Source organism: Globicephala melas, chromosome 6 (genome assembly GCF_963455315.2).
Source record: "Globicephala melas chromosome 6, mGloMel1.2, whole genome shotgun sequence".
Taxonomy (NCBI): domain Eukaryota; kingdom Metazoa; phylum Chordata; class Mammalia; order Artiodactyla; family Delphinidae; genus Globicephala; species Globicephala melas.
Genome location: NC_083319.1, coordinates 42,034,054 through 42,051,029, shown reverse-complemented (window position 1 = coordinate 42,051,029; position 16,976 = coordinate 42,034,054). Strand labels below are relative to the sequence as shown.

Genomic DNA, 16,976 nt, shown 5'->3' with positions numbered 1-16,976 from the left:
CCATAGTTACAAGTTAATCCTTAAGGAACTCATAGATGAAAAGAATGCATTAAAGAATTCTTAGTTATTGGTCACACATTGAGCTATTAGGTAAGAACTGGGAAAGACCTCAGATCTGGTAACATTAAAAAAAATCCATAAAAGTTCAGTTCTATATTTTGTGGTTATTGGAGAAAAGGAAGGTGAAGGTGTTTTCTTGGCTTGTATTTAGATGGAGGATCTTGTGTCTTGAAAGGAAAAACAACCCCACACAGTAAACCAGGTATATTGCAGCAGCCATAACTTGGGTCGAACCTGGCCACACTTTCGTGGTGAGTCACAAAGCTCTATGATGCACACGAGTTCGATGAGCGCGTTGGTTTCTAAAAGGACATACAGGGATAATGATGGCCATGACCGGTTCCAGGAGGGTGACCAGGAAAGTGGTTATTGGGGCCTTGCCAATGGAAAGAACAGGAATCCCTGAAATGGAGGATGCTGTCTCCCTCCCCCAAGTGTGTCGATAAAACATGAAGGAGAGCCAGGCATCTGTTCTTTAATAAAGTAACTCATAAACAATACTTACTGAGTGCCTACTATGAGCCTGGCGCTCTGCTAGGCACTAAACAAATGACAATGAGGCAGATGTGCTCACTGCCCTCAAGGAGCTTGCCCATCCTAAGGGGAGCCAATCACAAATTAATAAAATCATTTCAGATAGTGATAGTGGTAGAAAACTATGTGATGGAGATGTGGAAGAGACTAAATAGGAGAGGTAGTTTTCGAGAGGGTAAAGGCCTTATCGTTCCAAGTAAGAAATATGGATTTCTTTTAAGAAAGAGAGAGGGACCAGGGACATGATCTTGTAATTTACACTTTACACAGATCCCCAGGGCTGCTGTGTGGGAAATCGGCCAAGGTTTAAGCAGCCTTTGGAATGGCTCAGTCCCGATTAATGGGAGAATGAAAGATACTCCCATTCTGGATGCAAATGGACCTCTTGTTGCTGAAGTTCAAGGAAGAAAACGGACCAGCTTGGGGGCAGAAATGGTGTTTTCATTTCTGATTGTCAGTTGTGTCTCTGGGAGAAAAAGGAGGTTCTAGGAAGTGAATGGCTGGATATAGAAACGTGATTTAACAGCTCAATTCAATTTTCTCTGTAGTGCTTGCAGAAAATTAAAAACTAAGCTTCAGGACAGAGTTTCAGAAATGTTCTTTATGTATTTAAGCCTTTGCTGTTGACCGTGGCAGGGTGGAGCGGGCAGCTGTGCTAGTGCGGCTGTCGCTAATTGCAGGGTCCAGTGAAGAATATATGATAACTGGCATATGACTTATACACAGTAGGAGTTCAGTGCACATTGGCTAGATGGGTGAAATCTGGATGTTTAACCAAGAACAGAAGTTTATGGAAAGGCAAAGAAGACTTAGAAACAGGTTCAGAGCCTTCAGAAAGGGCTGGTAGAGTCCCCAAATGGGACAGATCCTGGCCAGATAGTTATGGCCCCCTTTGATGCACTGAAAACGTGTGTGTGCGTTAATGATAGAAAAGTTTCCGGTACTCAGAAGACCTGGACAGAAAACATCAGGCATGCTGGCCTCTCCCCACAAAGGGAGCAACCCGGATTTGGGAAACCACGAGCAGTAATTGCTGCCTGAACAAGGGAGGGATTATGTGGCTTGATGGGGGTTCGCCCTGCCAGTGTACTGTCCTTGTCTGGTGGTGTGGCATCTCCCGATTACCTTCTCAGTCTTCAGTCTTTCAGGCTGTGAAAATGGCCGTCAAGATCAGAGAATATAAGTGAGACAGGCACCACGAATGTCTTGGCCACTGAGTTATGGAATGAAAACATTGAGTGTGCTCTGACAGGAGGCGTGAACAGTCAGGGAGGGGAAGTCCAGGAGTCTTTCTTTTCCTTCTCCAGGCCAAACCTAGTGGCAAAACCAATTTGTTTTCCCAGTGGTAAGAGCTTCCCAGGGACAAAGGATGTTATAATTTTACTGTATTTCCCAAATTTTCTTGGCTGAATGAGCGCCTCTCTTATGTCATTGTAAGGTGGAGAACTGAAGTTTGCTTTCACAAGTAGGGTAGTGGGGCTTTTGAAAACAAAATTGTCTGCAACGTATTTCCTTCAGTAAGTATATCTCCCCCCTCCCCTGCCATTCTATCTCAGATTCTAAGGCTTGCGGGAACACCGGCAAGAACATCTGTCCCTCCAGACCAGATTTTTTTTGTGTAGGCCTTCAGGGGGAGTGGCAGAGGCCAGGTGCCTTCAGAGAGCTGTGGACAGAGGATTTCCAGAAGGAGGGTGGAGTGGAAAAAGTGCAGACAGCCCTGGTCGTGATCACATGGTGCAGCGATTCGAGAAGACCATTCTGTACTGCAGGGAGTGTCAGTGGGAGAGCAGTGCTGAGTGTGAAGAGGGAACACAGAGAAGCCAGCAATGGGAGGATGAGTAAGGAAGCCAAAAACCTGTGGGGATTGCATGGAAATTCAGGCAAAGTGGCTTGATGCAAGCCCAACTGTACTGAGGTCTTGGGGCCTAAGAGGCCCATGGAGGCCTGAATTTATGGGAGGCTGCTGAGTGTTACGCTGAGGCCTTAAGGGCACATCAGGGCAAGAAACCCACGAGAGACTCGGTTATAGTGGTTTTAGAGCTGATAGGAACCCTAGTAAAAAGGAACCTCATTTAATAGATGAGGAAAGTAGGATACAGAGGTTCAGTGACGAGCCCAGGCCCATCCCTTCTGTCACCCCACACGTTCATCAGATGCCTTAGTTCTAAGGGACAACTGCCCTGTGAAAAACCTTACTACATAAAGTAGCTTGGTCTCCCAGATGCTCGTGAACACACAATCCAGAATCTTCTTCAAAAATATAACAATTGCTTCACAGGAAAAAAATATTAGGAATCAGACTGACTGACATCAATAGGCCCCAAGACAACTCTCTTAGAGGATAGAATTCTAAGATATTAGGTAATGGCTGTATCCTGTTCTTGCCAGCAGTGTATATTTTTACTTTCTTTGCATTGTGTAACTGTTTTTTCTTTTTAAACAAAACAAAAATATCAGAAGATTCCTGCAGTAAATAGAAAACTGTCTTAAACTGGCCTAAACATGGAGAACATTAAAAAAAATTTTTGTAACAGAGGGAGGGCAAGCAACAGGCCTTCCATCATCAGTGGGCTCATTGTTATCAATAATACTGAGGACAGGGCCTCCTTACTGTGAGGCTGGCTTCCTCATGGTTGCAAGATGGCTGCAGCAGGTCCAGGTGTCACATCCAACATTCTCTTCTGGTATCCCTCTTTTTAGGAGTTAGAAAACTCTTTCCCAGATACTTTGCCTAACTATTTGTGTAAGTCAGCTATTGCCACAATAATAATGAGTAACAAAGTATCCCAACATTTGTAGTAAAGAAAAAGCATATATATTCATACATAGTGCAACTGTGGTTTGGCTCTTGTAGGCTGGGCAGATCTGCTTTAATCTGCAGGGCCTTCTAGGAATAGCTCTAGGCTCTGGGTTGGCTTCAGGTCTGCTTCACAGGTGTTTGTTTTGGGGCATGGACTGAAGGACAGCTACTACTAAAGACACATCTCTTCTGATGGTGGATGATTCTGAGAGCAAGCGCCAAGTTGCACCCTGTATGCACATTTAAGTCCCGTGGCTCACCGTCTACTAAATCCCACTGGCCAAAGCAAGTTCCATAGGCTAGGCCCACACAAATGGGATGGAGACGTAAACTCCACTCACAGTGGGAAGAGTTGGGTAGTGATTATTAACTGAGCAGTAATCCATGTTATTGCACTCCCTCCTCCCAAAGCTGATTTTGTCTCATGGGACTAAGCCAGAACTTCAACTTTCTTTATAAATTTATTTGTTTATTTACATTTTAGTTTTGGCTGCATTGGGTCTTCGTTGCTGCGTGTGAGCTTTCTCTAGTTGCAGCAAGCGGGGACTACTCTTCATTGTAGTGTGCGGGCTTCTCATTGCGGTGGCTTCTCTTGTTGCAGAGCACAGGCTCTAGGCACGTGGGCTTCAGTAGTTGTACTATGCGGGCTCAGTAGTTGTGGCTCGTGGGCTCTGGAGCGCAGGCTCAACAGTTGTGGCACATGGGCTTAGTAGCTCCGTGGCATGTGGGATCTTCCTGGACCAGGGCTCTAACCCACATCCCCTGCATTGGCAGGCGGATTCTTAACTACTGCACCACCAGGGAGGTCCCTCTACTTTCTAAACTAATTGCTGAAGAGGGGAATGAATATTACCAATCGTGCTTAAACTAATCACCCCGGGTTGTTGGGAGTCAACGCTTATGACCACTAGGGGAGTCTAGTGGTAAGGTGCTAGGCACAAGCAGTCCATCAATACAATTCATCCATCATATAGAGACTCACAGTAAATAGAAACACAGGCACAGAGACTCAGTGGTAGCTGGCATTCATTGTGTGTCCTGTGGAAGGATTGAAAGTGTTTAGACATGGAAATCCTCAGGGTCTGCTTGAATGTCCCCCATCTCTGGCCCCAGTCCCGAGTTCCTTGCTTTACCTCTGTACCTTCTCTGGCCTTCCCTTCTCTTGTTCTCCATTATTCTATCACTTCCCACCTTCCTTTTGGGTCCATAATGTGCTTTTGACCATGGAACCAAAGGAGTGATCCTGAGAGGTGAGGTTCTATAATAACTGTAGTTAATGATAATTAACATTTTCACTGCTTTTTAAGTGCCAAGCACTGTACTGATATTTTTATCTGTATGGCCTTTACCTTTGACCTAATGAGATGGCTGCTATCATTACTGTCATTTTACATATGGAGACATTGATGCTTCAAGAGGTCAAAGAAAGTGTCCAAGGTTACAAAATGAATAAAGGGTTGAGTTGGGATTCTGATGCAGGCGTGCCTTTCTCCAAAGTTATTCTCTTAACTTCTAAGCAAGTTTTCTATTAGGAATTTATAAATAAAAAGCACGTTAGAATAGTTTGAAGGTAGGAGAAATAATGTTCTTATTCAGAGTGAAGATCGTAAAGTTTAGTGGTATTGTGTCTTTTTTTTTTTGACAGTGTGGATATAGCAGAAGGCTTTAATTGAAAAAAAAATGTCAAAGTATTATGTTTATGGAGTTGTTAATTGTTTTATGGAGTAAGCTCATAAAAGTCACAGACCACAAAACATAATTACAGAATGCACTTGACATCAATTACAGGTAGTATCGATTTCATTAACTCACATCTTGTCCAGAAGCTATAAATTATGGGAAATAGGGAATGTATGCATCTTTCCCTTCTGAACGGCTAATCATATATCACTCACTACTGCATGTAAGGGGTTGGTGCTGAGCTGTCATATACCATGTTACATGTCGCTCCCTTTAACATTCAAGGAAACGTTTTTCTCTCAGAACTCACTCTTTGAAAGACCACAAAACTGTTGAACAATTTCGCTTTTGTCTTAAGAGGACCTGTTTTTCATATAACTTTGTGATTCTCAAAATGTCTTTCAGGGATCCGTGGCGGTCCCTGAGATCTATTCAAGGAGTCCCGGAGGTGAAAACTATGTTCTTCATAATACAAAGATGCCATTTGACTTTTGAACTCCCACTCTCTCATGAGTGTATGGTGGAGCTTTCCAGGGGCTGCACACATAGGGTATCACAACAGATTGGATGTAGAAACACATATGAGAATCCAGCTGTCTTCTATTAAGCCAGACATTAACACGATTGGAAATGTAAAGAGACATTAACGAGATTGGTAAAAATGTAAAGCCAGTACCAGGTTTACAGTCCCCCTTCAGCATTTCACTGAGATCACAAGACATACATTTTGTCCATTAATATTTCCCCGTGCCTTATCTTATGTTTTGCTTATTTCTCTTGTAAATGATTTCATTACTTACGTATTTTCCACACTGCTCTGCTGAACAATGTTGAGTCATAGCTTCAGATAGGTTACTTGGTGCTGTCGGAAATGAAACTGTTGGTGGAAAGGATGGGTTAGTCTTAGAGCATGGTATGGGGATGCAATATTGAAGATTTTCATATAAATGTGCCCTCAAATTCAAATGCTGCATCTTCGAGACCGCAGCAAGGATCCTCCTGGGTATTGTGGAAACCGTTGCCACTCTGTCTAAATGGAGGGTACTTGCGTCCTGGAGTCTCTTCACTCTCTTTTCTCTAAATTTTGCGTATCCTTTTAAGGTACAGCCTCTCTCCTTCTCTCCAGCTCTCCTTTCCCAGTCCAGTAGAGTGCTTTCCCCCTTTCTTCTACTTTCCATTTATGTTCTCTATGACCTATTCTTAAAACATATTTTGTAATGCATTTCTTGAGTTCAGAATAAAAGGCTAGTACTCTCAGCATTACTTCATCTTCATTATTAGCCTCTTGTAACTCTCTCTGATTTAAGGGTATTGTACAATACTTGAGCTCTCTGCTAATGTGCATTACATTGGCACTGCAATCAGCGCACATTTCAAAGGCTTCAGTCAACAATAGTACCCAAAGCTTTGAATTCAAAATAAGTATAATTATTTTTGCAAACTGATGTCTAAAGAGAGAGGGGGATACGATGGGTCTGAAGCATGCAGTAAGGCACACCCTTTAACTTTAGTATTGTGTATGATGTACAGACGACTAATACGGAGCATTAGTTCATCAATTGTTACAGTTTTAATTAATGAAGTAACATTTTCTTTTTGACTGAACTTGAGAATAACTTATCGTCTCTCTCCTAGTTGAACTGAATTGTAAACCTTCAAAGGGGAAAATAAAACTCTGGTAATGTTCGACTCCTGTGGCATTATCTCCAGTGTAATGGGTAGTTCATTTTGGGAAAGCTTTCTGCACTCTTTGTAGTGGGGTGGAGGTTGGTTAGGGTTGAATTCAGAGGGACTGACAGCCAATTAGCCTTGAGGATACGCCTCTGAAGTATGGATGAGTTTCTTGCTTTCCAAATGATGAGTTTCTCTCACTTATCTAAACTTATTTTGATAGTATATAGATGATATGAATGCTAACTTTTTTGACCACAGAATTCAGTGACATAGACCAACCACAATGAATTCAGGCAAGCAGAGGCCTCTCTTCAGGCCATTTTTGTAAAGACGCGACAAGTCATAATGTGATGAAAAAGAGTAAGCTCTCTAACAGACAACAGAACAACTGTATTGTTTTAAGTTTCCTAACTGTAGTTATTAAGTATTTCTTAGAAAATGATCCCTTGACTTAATACTTACAAAACCTACCACAGAAGAGCTTTCAGACAGAGTGTACTTATGGCATGGAGGAAGAAGTCCCCAAATTTGAGCTTGGTCCTCAAGGTCCTCCGTCTCCAACTTTCTAATCACATGGTACCACTTCATGCACTCTCTTCTGTGACTTGCTTGTCTTTTTGTGTGAAATACCTCAGTTCTCTTCTCATTCTCCCTGTTAATATAGAGTAGTGTAGTGGCTAAGAGCTCAAGTCCCAGAGTTTGGCATCTTTGGGTCTGAATCCACTTACTGGATACTTACGAGCCATGTGGGCTTGTTGCATGACCTCTTAAGACTAAGTTCATCATTAATAATATAGGAAAACAACAGGACAGACCTCTCAGGATTTTTAGCAGGATCGAATGACATGCAGTACATAAGTACTTAGAACCATGTCTGACATGTAATAAGCATTAAATAAGTGGGAAATATTATTATTTCTCCTTTAATACCTTAATTGAATTCAAACCTCTTCAGTGGGAACTTCCACATCTCCTAAGTTGGAATTGATTTTTCATCCCCACTTCTCACGGGACACTTTTCTTGTTTTCCCAGTTTTCCTTGGATTGTGATGGCTTGTGTGTCTGCCTCGTTCATTGGAGGGTGTGTGCTTTCAGGACTGAATCTGTGCCTCACTTGCCTGAGAATTTCTCACTCACCCGAGAACACTCAGCAGGGTGCCTTGCCCAGGGGATGAACTAAAACACATTCCCTGTGTGCCCTTAGCACTGTCATTTGTGCATAAAATACAATCACTGCCCTCAAGAAACTTGCCATCTGTTAGGGGAGATAAAGCTAAAACACATTTACCACTGGAGAGAGGAGAGAACTCCATGAAAGCCTGCACTGTCAAGAAATGCTTTCTGGAGAAGGGGAAGCATCTGGAGGGTCTGGATGGACTAATCCAGAAGGAGATATAGAGAGGGATATTTCTGGAAGATGGACCATGTTGATTAGAGTCTCTTAGTGCTGATAAAATTTACATACAGTGAACTGCATGGGTCTTAAAGAGTACAGTTGGATTTTTTTTTTTTTTTTTTCGGTATGCGGGCCTCTCACTGTTGTGGCCTCTCCCGTTGCGGAGCACAGGCTCCGGACGCGCAGGCCCAGCGGCCACGGCTCACGGGCCCAGCCGCTCCGCGGCATGTGGGATCCTCCCGGACCAGGGCACGAACCCGCGTCCCCTGCATCGGCAGGCGGACTCTCAACCACTGCGCCGCCAGGGAAGCCCCCCAGTTGGATGTTTTGATAAATGTATGTACTTGCCTGACTACCATCATTATAGAGAGAAAAAAATATTTCCGTGTCTCAGAAAGTTTCCCTCTTGCTCAGTTCCAGTCATTTGCCCTCCCATTGCACTCAGTTTTCTGATTTCCATAAACCAGTTTTTCTTGTTCTAGAAATAATATAAGTGGGATCATACACTGTGTATTCTTTTGAATCTAGCTTCTTTACTCATCAATGTTTTTGAGATTTATCCATGTTGTTTGTCAGTAATTCATTTTTTTTTTTTTTTTTTTTTTTTTTTTTTTTTTACTGTTGAACAGTATTCCATTGTTGGAATATATCACGATTTTTTTTTCTGTTGATGGATGTTTGGATCACTTTTAGTTTTTAACTATTATGAGTTATGAATAATAAACATTCTTTTCAAGTGTTTTTGTGGACATTTTCATTATTTTTAGGGAAATACTGGATATGCACATTTATAGGTGAGATGTGCATTTAACTTTGAGAGACTGTCAACATTTTGTTAAGTGGTTGCACAGTTAAACACCTCTACTAGGAAATGAAGAGAAGATAAAAACCATTCATAATTATTCCCATATTTATCACTCTTGGTACTCTTTATTCATTCCTGTAGATCTGAGTTTCCATTTGCTTTCATTTCTCTCCAAATAATTTTTTAAAACCACTTCTTAGAATTTATTATTTCTGGTGATGAATGTCTTTATCATGTTTTCAGTGTCATGAAGTATCATGAAATATCGTACAGAATATTTTCACTTGATATCAAATTCTAGGTTGATAGATTTCCCTCTCCTGTCCTTATTCAGTAGCTAAAAAAAATTCTATTGTTTTCTGGCCTCCACTGTTACCACTGAGAACTCAATATTCATTTTTATTATTGTTTTCCTGTATGTAACGTGTCTTCTTTTCCCTTCTGAATGCTGTTATGATTCTTTTTACCTTTCGTTTTCAACTGCTTAACTGTAATGTTTCCAGATGTGGTTTAAAATTTTTTTTAAAAATTCTGCTTGGAAGTCCATGAAGTCCTGGAAGAGTAAGTTAATGTTCTTCCAGGCAGTTAAGTTACTGGCTGATCCCCTTGAACTTAGACAGGCTTGGTTTTATTAAGGTGGGTATGTTTAATTTTGCTCTTAGTATTGATAGGGTGAATCCTTTAATGCAGAGATATATACTTTAATCCTAAGATGTGTCCTTCTTGGGTTTCAATGGAAAGCCCAGGGTGTTTACCAAAACTCTCTAACTTGGAAACTCTCAAACTTCAAACTCTTCCTGCTCTACAGTGGGCAGCATCAAATATTTCTGCTCGTCTCTCTCAGCCTTCCAGCTGTTGCTGTCTTCTGGGTTTCTGAAGTCTCCCCGTACAAATGGAGAAAAATCAGCCAACGATTTGAGGGGAGTGTATGTATCAGATTTGGTGGGTCCTTCCTTGGATGCTTTCATTTTCCGGATTTCCTTTCTTAATCTCCGGCTACTATGGAGGCCCTGGACTCTGTTCTCAGACACTTCAAGCCAGTAAGACTGCAGTTCTGCCTGAGTTGTACCTGTCAGCATCCCTTGGGCCGAGGAGCTCATTTAAGAGAAAAGCTGTAAAAGTGATGCTCTCACCTAGTTCACGTCCTCCCTTTCAAAGGTTTACTACCCTCCAGTTCATGTATACTTGTAGTTATGCTCCAGGGCCTTCAGATCGTTTTCTATTTTTAATAATTTGTCCAGAGATTTTAATTCTTAGCTGTTGGAGACTGATTCTGATACAGGCTACTGCTCCATGACTGAAACTGCAGCCTTCTGTATTTGTCTCCCAGTAAGGCTCTCTGATTAGAGATGAGTTTTGTGTGGAGAAAAATCGGTTTGGCTATGTGGGCTGGAGTCTATAAGGCCTTAAAGGCTGGGCGATGGATATTTTATATGATGGAGTAGACAATAGGGAAAGGGTCGTGTCTGAATTATAGATAGCTTTTGTTTTTAAATATTAGAATGATGCTGACATTTATTATAATTCATGGAGAGAATTGACATGTATTCAAATGAATTGGTATGGTATTTTCATCATTTACGTGACGCAAATGTCAGAACAGAAGTAAGACTCTCAATTTATCCTTGTAATTATAAGTCCTTCCCTCCCCTTTCTCCCTGCTCTGTCTTTTCCCTCTCCCTTCCCCTCCTTCTCTGCTTCCTTGTCTCATCTTTTCTCTCTCTTTTCCCATTTTCTTTATTTTCTTCAACTTTATGACTAATACATGAAAAAGTTACCAGAGCTATTTGAATATATTTCAGCAGTTCACATTTGGTCTTCAAAAAGAGTCCAGGAGGCTTCCCTGGTGGCGCAGTGGTTGAGAGTTCGCCTGCCAATGCAGAGGACATGGGTTCATGCCCCAGTCTGGGAAGATCCCACATGCCGCGGAGCGACTGGGCCTGTGAGCCATGGCCGCTGAGCCTGCACGTCCGGAGCCTGTGCTCCGCAGCGGGAGAGGCCGCAACAGTGAGAGGCCTGCATACCGCAAAAAAAAAAAAAAAAAAAAAATGTGTGCAAAGTATTTTACTTAGTAAAAGCATTTGTTTATATTTTTTTATTTTTACTATTCCCAGGGCTTAGCAAAATATTAAAACCAGGGAAATATTAAATTATATTAATACTATATCATTTCAAAAAAACATTGCGAAGCACCTGCAATTACAATTGATAACTCTGTGTAACAACTTGGAAAAGTGTTTTTTTTTTAATTTATATTAATTAATTTATTTTTGGCTGCGTTGGGTCTTCGTAGCTGATCATGGACTTTCTCTAGTTGCGTCAAGCAGGGGCTACTCTTCGTTGCGGTACGTGGGCTTCTCATTGCCATGGCTTCTCTTGTCGCAGAGCACGGGCTCTAGGAGCACGGGCTTCAGTAGTTGTGGCTCGCGGGCTCTAGAGTGCAGGCTCAATAGTTGTGGCACATGGGCTTAGTTGCTCTGTGGAATCTTCCCTGAACGACCCCTGCATTGGCAGGTGGATTCTTAACCACTGTGCCACCAGGGAAGTCCTGGAAAAATGGTTTTGATCAAAACATGATACAAAATTTTATGTATAGTATAATGCAGACTGTGAAAATGTTATACACCCGACAAAGCCTGGAAGGGAAAACACAAAATGTTAATAGCTGTATGGTGATAGGCTTATGAATATTTATTTCCAAACTATTTTCAAAACAGAGAATTTGACTCTGTTAAAATTCTTGTTTTGTTAGAGGAACTTCAATAGGAATACATGGGGCAATATTCTGGGTCCTTCATTAAACATCAGGATTTGGAGTTTAAATATTCCAGGATTCAGCAAGGTTATACCTTACGACCTACAATTTAAAAACTATCTATCAATCAGGGTCTCCTGGTGACGACTTCCTTTCCCTATGCTTGGAAAGCTTGAACATGTCCGCTGGCTGATACAGGATGCTGGTGTAATTCTGGTTATTTGTTGCCAACCTAGTGATGTGAATAGGCAGGAGGTGGTGGCATCAGGATGTCTAGTAAAGCCTGAATCCTTTGATGTTCTTGGATGGAGAATCACAAGGTGCAGAGGGCACAAAGGGAAAAGAGGGGATGCAGCCTCAGGATAGAGGGTGAAGCTGGCAACACGTGGCTGATTGATCCTGCCCATCCTTGCTTCTCCTCCACACTCTGACGCTTATGATGTGGTGCTGGGTGGAGGATGAGATCAGAGGACTGTGATGCGCTGTACTGACGGGTTCCTTGTGACGTCTGTAACTTTTGGTAAAAAGAATATTTACGTTGGTGGAGGGCATGTGGCATCGTAATGCTCACACCTAGGGTTATCGTGACATTTCTAAACATAGCTAAACTAGTACCTGTGTTAGAGCTGGTGGGGATGCTATTAGCTGGGGTAACAGGCACAAACTGGGATGTACCAGGCAAGCCGAACCATAAGGTCAACCTACCTGTAACCCAGGTGGCTTTGGGGCTGCACTAGGATAGTAATGTCTTCCAAGTTGGTTTTTGTCTTCCTGTGACCCCAGATCCTGGACCATCACTCTAGGCCATCAGTGAAGGAATAGGGTCCTGTCCCAGATGACACTTCCTAACTCTGGCTTTCCTCTGAGTCACTGAGGATTTTGAGCAGGGGCTGGAATGAGTAACATGATGTTTCACGCAGAAATGTCTGGCCAAAGAATATAGGATGGACTAGAAGGGCAAGAATTGTGAGTCAGGGAACCCAAGGAAGAGGTGGCTGCAGTGACTCAGCTAATTCTGTATAAACAGATAAAAAGCCCAGTTATTAGCACATCCTTTGTGGAGGGAGGGGTGATAGTATCCATGTTCTTCCATTGCCTGACACCTCCTAATTTGTAACCCAGTGTGCCTTTTTTTTTTTTTTTTTTTTTTTTTTGCTGTACGCGGGCCTCTCACTGTTGTGGAGCACAGGCTCTGGACGCGCAGGCTCAGCGGCCATGGCTCACGGGCCCAGCCACTCCGTGGCATGTGGGATCTTCCCGGACCGGGGCACGAACCTGTGTCCCCTGCATCGGCAGGTGGACTCTCAACCACTGCGCCACCAGGGAAGCCCTCTATACTTTTATAACACTTGTTGGAGGCGTGTGTTACGTTCTGACTTCATCTCTTGCTAACTGTGTGATTTTGGTCTTGATTTGGCCTCTTGGAGACTCAGTTTCACCATTATCAGTAAAATGAAGTAATTGACTAAATGACCCAGACGCTACTTCTCGTTCTAAAATTCTATGAGTTTCTTACTTGATTTGGGGGTCATCCATACAGATGTGACAATAGAAGCCACAGGCTTGGATGAGTAACCACGGGAGGATGAGAACCAAAAACAGTCTAGCTGTTCGTTAGAAAAAGTGTGGTTTAATAATTGTGGTGACCATATTGTCTGACCCAAAATTTAGGGCCCAGAGACTAACAAGTATAAGTACTCTTAGAGCAATGATGGGACCAAACATCTTCAAAATCAAAGTTCTCCTGAAACTTTGATATGAAAACTATAGATATGGAAAGTCCACTTAACTGGGCATTGGAAGAAATAGGTTATGGTTCCCAATCTGTCACATTAACTCCCAGAGCTTCAGAGTTCTCGTTTGAAATAAAGGGAGTTGAAACAGATGGCTATCATGATCCTTTCCTGGCCCTAAACAGTGATTCTGAACTTCCCTGAAAGAAGACCTTTATTTAGAGTTGCTTAAATCCCTGCGCTGTCCAAGAGAGAATGTGTTCAGGGTAGGAGATGACAGCAAAGAAGAGATGATGTCCAGGTAGAGACACACTGAATCTTTTCATCCTTCTTGCCTGACTTAGCTGAGAGGTTGACTAACGGAAAAAACCCTGATGTTTTTGATATATCATCAGATTCTGGTTTTGGAAATTCATCCCAGATTTAGTACATCACCTGCTATCTTGCTAATTGTAGACAAATGCTGTACAAGTGCTTAAGCTCACTAGAAGAGATTTGAGGGAAAGAAGAATGCATATAATGTATCCAGTCACCCCAAATGATGTATGAAAAATACTGACCCCCTGCTGGTAGTATAAATGTCCCACAAAGACCCAGTACTCATCAAGTGAAGCCCCTTCCTTTGCAATGAACAGATCCTGTCTATTCCCACTGCCTGTCTACCTCCCTTCTCTCCCAAGATCCTTTGCACTCTAAGCCCCCTTCAATACTCAGATCAAGGTTGTGCCTTTTCTTTAATGCATTTAGTGGCCCTTCTAATTACCCCTTTGCCTCAAAGGATGGGTGTGGAAATTAAATCAGGAAAGGATATATATTGATTCTCATTGTTCTTAGCAGTTATTTTCTATAAAGTGACTTCAAACACTGAATTAGCAAATCCTGAACTACTGCTCCTAAAGGAAATACAGAGTTAGGTTCCTGTGAGCCCCTGGTTCACATTTTTGTCAACCAGTCAATTCATTTGTTTTGTGTGGGTTTCTGTTTAAAGACACCTTATTTAATACATAGTGTTGGTTCATTAACATTGAACTCATGACCAATTGTACCATAACTCATGCTTGAATGGAGCCTCTCTAAAAAATGAATATCTCTGTAAAGCATATCACAGCCTTCCTGCCCTTAGGAACACTAGAAAGCACTTCAGCATCATGCTTGGGGGCCACTTTAAGCAGTGAAATCACCAAAAAAAAAAAAAAAGTTCACAAAAATGCAAAAGATGTGACACTAAATACTGTGACACTGTGAAAAGGATAGCTGTTCACAGCATGAGAGCTGAAAGAAGGCAAAGCCTCGCCTTGTTCAGCCTCAGCTGGGAAACTGTGCACTGGGTGACTCAAATTTTCCTCCACACTATGTATGTCTGTGAATGACCACAAAAGTGCCATGAGTATTTATTTTGGGGTTACAAGTAAATTTTAGTGAGTAGGTGAATTCGTAATGTGGAATCCGTGAATAATGAAAATTTTCTGTATTAATTAAGGACTTAGAGACTGTAAAGACAAATTTACACTTAATTAGGTATTCAGTGCCATCATTGGAGGATTAAAACCAACCAGCTTTTATTAATTACCTACCAACTACCAGACATAGTGCTAGGCACTTCCATGTAATATGTCTCTGTTTAGCATCAATCCTTGCAAGTAAGTAAAATGGAAACTCAGATTAAATTGACTAAGTTCACGCAGTTAATAAATACTTACACCCCCAAAGGCCATCTCTTTAGTTTGGGCAGCCATGGGATGGATACTCAGATTATTCCTATCACTTAACACGTATGAGTTTGGATTGGGTAGGGGTGGGAGGAGACAGAAGGATACACTTGGGGGCTTAGTAGAGTTACCAGGATCCCGGGGTCTGAGCACTTCCAGGAGAGAGTGCGTGAAGCAGCACAGCGCTGTGATGGTGTGAGAAGCAAGTCAGCTGACCCTTAGCCTGGAGCCCGGGGGCCTTCCCTCAGGCGCAGCCAGAAACAGAGGAAAGAACAGTGGGAGTCCTGACCCTTGGCAGCCCAGCAAGGGGATGAGGGGCTTTGCAGTGACTTCTCTGTGATTTCTCCCTGCTGGGCCTCCCTCTTTTTTAGCCTGTCTCTCTCTCTGCTTGATTTAGATCTTCAAATTCTCGTAGAGCATAGAGACCTAGGGAAAGAGGATTATGTTTAGCGCATTCTATGTGTTTTATGGAAGTGGGTTTTTATCTCAACAGCTAAATGGTAAGGGTGCCAAAGTTCGGGGTCATGTGCTATCGTGCTATGTTTTTGTAGCCTTTATAATACCTGGGATGCTGTCAGGCACGCAGTAGATACTGTACTTAGTAAAACCAAGGTTGATTGCCTTCGTTTCTTGCTGGAGGTTTATGGCTGTGAAGTAGGTGTGATTTGGGAGTTTACATCATTGATTTTCAAAAGTGAGGACACTCTCTTCTTCGGTCACCTCCTAGCAGCCCGGCTCCTTCAGCACTCTCACATTTGTCCCCGTGTGTTTCCCTCTTTCTGCCTCTCTGCCTCCGTCCCCGTGCTGGCGTTGACAGTGTCTTTCCAAAACATCAGGTCCCTTTGTCCCCTGATCCTGTTCTTGAACTGAACAACCCCCTCACAAGCGGGCCACGAGTCGAGTCACTTACCTCTGTCTGCAGAGGAGTTGATTTCCCCTGACAAGGTTTTGTCTGGTTTTCGTGGCACAGTTAGTGACAGCCCACGCATGTAGCAGTGTGTGACCAGGCTTCTTGCCGCAAACTGTGTAGTCGTCAGAACTGTCACGGTGTCAGAACAAGTTAATTCCACGCCAGCAGAAGGGCAGGCTGTAATAATACTGAGCCTCTGGAGAGGGGGCTGCCAGGAGGTGTGTGAGCTGCAGCCGCCCAGCCGCTTTGCTCCGTGGGCAGAGATGCGTGCTGCCAGGCGGCCTGCCATTCCCAGGGAGCCGGATGGGAGCAGGCTTGGTGATTTCCTGTCGATCCTGTGCTGCTCCACGTCCTGCCAGCTGTCATCTGGGAATGACAGTTTCAAAAGGGACCTTTGGAAGCTTTAAAGAACCTGTCTTTTCCTGGCAGAGGCTGAAAAGTGCTGTTGACCCTTCCATCTTAGTTCTTCTTTTTGCCGTTGTGGCTAATGAGAATGATGATGGGGTAGGTGCGTATTTGTGAGTTTCCCTGGAGACGGTTGCTGAGGAGCTGTTGGCCTTAAGGAGGGTTTTCTCCCGTGTTCTTTAAGAAATCCTTGGTTTCCGATGCTGGGTGGGGGGCAGGGGCGCGAGTCTGTGTTTCTTAGAGATGCGAGAGCTAAGAGCTCACCCAGTGCATGAAGGGAGAACAAGTACTGCTGCGTGGGGTATTTCTCCACAGCGGAAGTTTGGGGTTGTGGAGGAGAAATGCTGATGAGTATACAGACTGGGGGCTGTAGAAATTCACGGCTGCTCAGACACAAAGCACAGGCACTCAGTTAGCTGAAGTCGGAAGGCCTGGATTCCTGCTCAAGCCAGGAAGTCATAGTTACTTCTTAGATTAGGGCTTAACGATAAATGGGTTTTTTTTTTTTTTTTTAG

General features: G+C 42.9%; 1 long non-coding RNA gene across 1 annotated transcript; it reads right to left on the bottom strand.

The window, feature by feature from the left end:
* Positions 1-4,069: 4,069 nt before the first annotated feature.
* Positions 4,070-16,513, bottom strand: LOC138842712 (uncharacterized). Its single transcript, XR_011377506.1, has 3 exons — positions 16,057-16,513; positions 5,875-5,951; positions 4,070-4,432 (listed from the first exon to the last, which is right to left on the bottom strand). It is a non-coding gene; the product is annotated as an uncharacterized lncRNA (long non-coding RNA).
* Positions 16,514-16,976: the final 463 nt, after the last annotated feature.